The 6001-nt window shown below is 46.4% G+C and overlaps 1 long non-coding RNA gene across 1 annotated transcript; it reads left to right on the plus strand.

Moving 5' to 3' along the window:
• Positions 1-1534: 1534 nt before the first annotated feature.
• LOC107557479 (uncharacterized) lies at positions 1535-4855 on the plus strand. The gene is made up of 3 exons (XR_001605397.1): positions 1535-1664; positions 3397-3399; positions 4830-4855. It is a non-coding gene; the product is annotated as an uncharacterized lncRNA (long non-coding RNA).
• Positions 4856-6001: the final 1146 nt, after the last annotated feature.

Here is a 6001-nt window from a genome sequence, read left to right on the forward strand (position 1 = left end):
AAAGCAAATTCTTTAGTAAATTAGCCTCTTAGAGGAGTTACATAAAGCCATCCTAACCCAATCACTTCGGATCCGGCGCTACAGAGGAAGCTGAATTGCTATCAAGGGAACAGTCGTGGCACAGCACAGCATCTCTAAATGGGCTGCCCTCTCTGGATTTGTGCAAATATAACAGAACAACGTTCTCGGGAACAGCCAAACACAAGCTGGCGTATTGAACAGAAGAGGAATGTCTCTGGTTCCACACCATTTGTCAGACAGAAATAACCCACTGGTGTTTAACAGCGCACACAGCAGGGACCATCGCAGAGGTTTTAATTGTGTGAGAGGTTTAATTGCTCGCTGAGAGCACCTTGCAGCATGTCTGTCCGCGGTCAGAGGAGATCATTACACATAACGGCATGTTAACTTCATGTACGTCATGTCTCTGACGATTTTTTTTGCACTTGATCTTTACATCAAGAGATGCATTAGAGTTATGCAACATGATAAAACATTTAAGGGTTCATGTAATCAAAAACAGGATTTGTTTTGCTCATTTGAAGTCAATTGGTTTGATACAGAGTGCTGCAGGGATGATGTACTTTTGCAGGTCAAAACCTAGAAACGTTCTAAAGCCAATGCCATTGTCCTGAAGTGAATGGGCTTTTGGTTAAATGCCTGAAATCTCAAGATATTTTCACTCTTTATTCTATTTTTTGTGTTTTGAAAAGGCGGTTGCTAACAAGTATCTAAAACAACTCAAACCTTCAGGAAAAATGTGGTTAAATAAAAACTAAAGGAGTTGTCAGATGCCTAACGGTGATGATGTTGAAGTCATGTGACTGTGGTGTTGTTCATTTACAGCGTACCATTTAGCTTTTTTTAATTCTGGTGATTGTATTTAGGCTTCAAAATAAATAACAGTTGTTTTCATTTTTGATCGTCATGATAAACAAGAAGCGTTTGTTGTCACAGAGCTTATTTTCTGCAGTAATCTAAAAGCCAATGGGAAAAAATGTGGGTTTTACGTGTTTTCAAATAGCCGTTTAACATATTTAATCAATCCTGTCCAGATTTGTGTATGGTATTTATGAAACAACACCAAAGAGCTACTCTGTATCCATCTCCGCTGTTATGGATTCTTCTTCTGCTATTCATTCTCACAAGGCAAAAATAGTCTGTTCGTGAGCGGCACCAGTATGATGTAACAGCAGCAGCACAGATCTTATTGGTTGCTGTTTTCCTGCACAGCGCGATAGAAAAATCTGTCGCACTGATGGCATATGAATGTTTGTGTTGGTCTAAATGCATATTAACACATTTTACAGTTTCATCTTGATAGTTTTGTTGTTCTGTAACATATATGTATACAATTCCATCTGATTTCCAAATACAGTTTTTCTGTTTAGGCCAATATGTTAAAGTGCCCCTATTATGGGTTATGAAAAGTTCATATTTTGGTTTTGGGAGTCCCCATCAACAGGTTGACTTGCATGCAAGGTCAAAAAACATGTCCATTGTCTTATAATATGCATACATTTTTACTTTATTTGCTCAACGACTCCCACACGATTCGCTCAACGATTCATTTTTCCAAACGCCTCCTTTGCTTGACTCTAATCTGCGGTGATTAGTCTGATTGGTCTCATATTCATTTCATCATGAGCCTGTAATGCCTGATTGTCAGGGTCTAGGATTGTCAGGATGTCGTCAATGTAAACAAAACAAACCGATCGACCATGTCTCTGAGCACATCGTTGACGAGTGCCTGAAAGACCACCGGTGAGTTAGAAAGCCCGAACGGCATAATCAAATACTCAAAATGCCCCGTATGGGTGTTAAAGGCGGTCTTCCATTCGTCCCCCTCCCTAATCCGAACCAAGTGATAAGCACTACGGAGGTCCAACTTCGCAAAGATGGTTGCCCCCTGCAAGTGCTCGAAGGCCGATGACATCAACGGCAAAGGATAACGATTCTTTACAATGATGTCTTTCAACCCCCGATAGTCAATACAGGGGCGCAGCGAACCATCCTTCTTCTCCACGAAGAAGAACCCCGCCCCAGCTGGAGAAGAAGAGGGACGGATAATGCCTGCTACCAGAGAAACGTGTATATACCTCTCCATGGTCTCCCTCTCCAGACCGGACAGAGAGTAAAGGCACCCCTTAGGTGGAGAAGTGCCAGGCAACAGGTCAATCGCACAGTCGTACGGGCGGTGCGGAGGCAGAGATGAAGCTTGGGACTTACTGAAAACCGCTCTCAAGTCATAGTAAGCCTCACCGGCTCCTCCTGCAACACAGAACAAGACAAGACTGGGGAAAATGCAGCACCCAAACATTGAGCTAAACAGAAAGGGCTCCAAGCCAAAATAGACCCGCGAGCCCAATCAATATGGGGGTTATGTTTAACCAACCAGGTATGACCCAACACCACTGGAGCGGTGGGCGAATGAATAAGGAGAAATCGGATCTCCTCGGCATGATTACTAGACAAGGTTAGCGTAACGAACTTAGTGACGTGGGTAATATTAGTGAGATGGGTACCACGAAGGGTACTGGCAGAAATAGGTTCTGCCAGGGCAAAGGACGAAATCCCCAGACGTGTAGCCAATCTGGAATCCATTAAGTCCCCCTCCGCTCCAGAGTCGATTAATGCAGAAACTTGGAAGACAGCTCCCCCGAACTGTAATGAAGCTTGAAACTCTGAACGACCACCAGATGGCAGTCGAGTAGTAGTAATAGTAGTCGCTCACCATGCGATCTCCCTTGCGTTATAAGCATCGCTCCCGCAACAGGGCACGCAACTGCAACATGGGCCGCCTCACCGCAGTAGAGACACAGCTGATTGGCCAGGCGACACCGTCGCTCCCCTATGGTCAGCCGTGCTCTCCCTACTTGCATAGGCTCCTCCTCCGGGAGGATGAGGCGTTGAGACAGCGTGTCACACGCCGCTACTAACTCCGCCCCAGTGACGTGCTTGCGGGGAATCCCACCTCTTCGGTGCCGGGAACGGAGAGCAATCCGGTCGTCGACCCGAATGGCGAGGTCGATCAACCCATCCAAGCCAGAAGGCAGCTCAAGGGAATAGATCTCATCCTTCATGTGCTCAGCCAGGCCGTGGGGGAAGTGATCCCAGAGTGCCTTCTCATTCCAGCCACAGGATGTGGCGAGCGTGCGGAACTCAATGGAGTAACAGGACACGGACTGCTCTCCCTGCTGGAGCAGCGACAGGGCTCGTGCCACCTCAATTCCCCGTGCCGAGCGAACAAACACCTTGACAAACCTGACAAACATCCTGACAATCGAGAACAGCAGTCATGCTCGCTATCCCACATGGCCGTTCCCCACTCTCTCGCTTGACCCACCAAGAGCATGATGACGAACGCTACCCTGGATTGCTCCGTGGGGAAACAAGAAGGTTGGAGAGTGAAAGTCAGCGAGCATTGGGACAGGAATGACCGACATGAGTTGGGCTCACCCGAGTTTGGAGCGGGCGGCCACGTGGCGAGGAACTGCTCTTTCAGGGCCAGGAGCGGGTGTGCCAGCCCAAGCTGTCGAAGGGCTGGCCTGCAGCTGGTCAAGCCGTTCCACCAGCTGGTTGAGTTGGAGAGAAATCTCAGAGTAGGCGCGACGAGAAGCCGTGAGTTCCTCCTGCTGTCGCCCCAGAAGAGAGCCCTGCTGCAGGAGCCCTTGATTGCCCAGACCATGAGCTACCGAACATGACAGGACCCACCCGAGTTTGGAGCGGGCGGCCACGTGGCGAGGAACTGCTCTTTCAGGGCCAGGAGCGGGTGTGCCAGCCCGAGCTGTCGAAGGGCTGGCCTGCAGCTGGTCAAGCCGTTCCACCAGCTGGTTGAGTTGGAGAGAAATCTCAGAGTAGGTGTGACGAGAAGCCGTGAGTTCCTCCTGCTGTCGACCCAGAAGAGAGCCCTGCTGCAGGAGGGCTCGGCGCAAATCCGTTTCAATTCAATTCAATTTTAAAAACTTTATTAATCCCAAAGGGAAATTGCTTTCCATGTTACAGTTGCTCTCAAATAAGAAAGAATCAAAGAAGAAGAAAAAAATCCATTATTGTGGTGAGTCAAGTCAAGTCAAGTCACCTTTATTTATATAGTGCTTTTAACAATACAGATTGTGTCAAAGCAACTGAACAGCATTAATTAGGAAAATAGTGTCAATAATGCAAAATGACAATAGTAAACACTAATTTTTCAGTTAAAGACAGTTCATCATTGAATTCAGCGATGTCAACATCCAGCTCAGTTTAAATAATATCTTTGCAATCATGTCAACGATATCGCTGGAAATGAAGTGTCCCCAACTAAGCAAGCCAGAGGCGACAAAACTCCATTGGTGTAGATTCTGTCAGGGTCTAGGATAGATAGAGGACTCAGATGCAGAGTTGTGAGAAAGGAGATTCTTTATTCTCGCCACAAAACACAAAATAACATAAACAATATTTAATTGCTGCTAAGGTGAGCGGAGATTCCAGAGCTGGCCGGCAGACACTGCGGACCACTCGAGCTGCCGGATCTCCGTATTACGAGTCCTTAAGCACAGGAGAACAGAGGGTCAGACACTGATGCTTGCACTCATAAGTTACACAAAACACGAGCAAGGACAAAACAAACTACTCACGACGAAGGACAGAAAGGCAGAGACATATAAGGGAGTGGGGGAATGAGCGACAGGTGGGGGAGAGTCAGCTCGTGATCCGCGAACCCCCGCTGCAAGATCAGCGCTGATTGCCCAGACCACGAGCTACCGAACATGACAGGACAACACAGACAGCAGGGGAAGCCGAGAAGGCACCCTGCACCGTGACACTGATAAAGCAGCGTTTGTGAGCGCAGTGCTGCTTTGTGTACAGCGTTACCGAGGAAACAGCTGTTTTTACTGCTCCAAAAGCGGCACCTAGTGGCAAAGAAAGAATTTGCATTTTCATTCAGACCAATGCGAAAAGACCAACAAGTGGTTGGGCAATATGCTAATGTTTCATGTTGACCTCAACTTGAAACGGCTTGGGATTCGTTTTAAAAACTAATCGTTACAATGACTAAGAGTCGACTGTTTCTTTTGAGAGACAATAACTATATGCACGGTGCACTTTCAGTTTTAAATCTTTGCAGGATGTTTTCATTCACTTAGAGCTGTGTTCACACTACATGAAAGGTAATTTTCAAAAATCCATAATAGGGGCACTTTATCCAAAAGTACAGATACAAGAGAGCTGTTTCTGGATTCTTCCTCATTTAGCAAAACACTCTGTTTTATGTAATAGCTGCAGCTCTGGGGATGTGACCAAAAGTGCAAAACTTACCAGTTGTCCAATTTTATTCACAGTGTAATGGAAAAGAGATTAGAACTCAAACATTAGTTTTAATAAAACGATGTATGTGTGTGTGTGTGTGTGTGTGTCTAAAGAGTGGTATTGTGTTGACTTTTGCTGGTAAAGTATGAGGGCACTCATCAGTGTACAGTAAGTGAGGAAGTGTAACCCATCCTTCACCCGCATGTGTGTCTTCCTCTCAGGAGTCTCAGCGGCTGCTGCATCCAGGCAGAGCGCTCCACGAGGCTGGGACGTGCACAGCATCCGAGCGCAGGGATTCCCCATCCAGCCCTAACAATGGAGCGGGAAGGAAGGAGCACCAGCTCCTGTCTTTTATGAGAGGCCTGGGACAGAGACAAAGACAGATCAAATACTGAACCATGAGGTCAGCCAGTTTTTCTCTCATTAAAACACACAAACTTCCTAAAGTGCTACAAGTCATAAATGCCCTGTGCGCGTGTGTGTGTGTGCATGTGTGTGTGCCTGCGGTCCCCACAAGGGACCAATTTAGAGTAGACGTCACAGTTACATTACTTGCAGCTGCGTGCACATAGTGGTTGCAGAAAAACACTGGGAACAAGTGGAGATAAATGGTTAAAATCCATGGAATAAAATAAAAAATATATTTTTGTGCCTTTTGATGTCAAGATCGGAATGCAAAACATTTTTATAGAATACTGTCGTCAAAGAC

Source organism: Sinocyclocheilus grahami, unplaced genomic scaffold (assembly GCF_001515645.1).
Source record: "Sinocyclocheilus grahami isolate Dianchi unplaced genomic scaffold, SAMN03320097.WGS_v1.1 scaffold604.1, whole genome shotgun sequence".
NCBI classification, from domain to species: domain Eukaryota; kingdom Metazoa; phylum Chordata; class Actinopteri; order Cypriniformes; family Cyprinidae; genus Sinocyclocheilus; species Sinocyclocheilus grahami.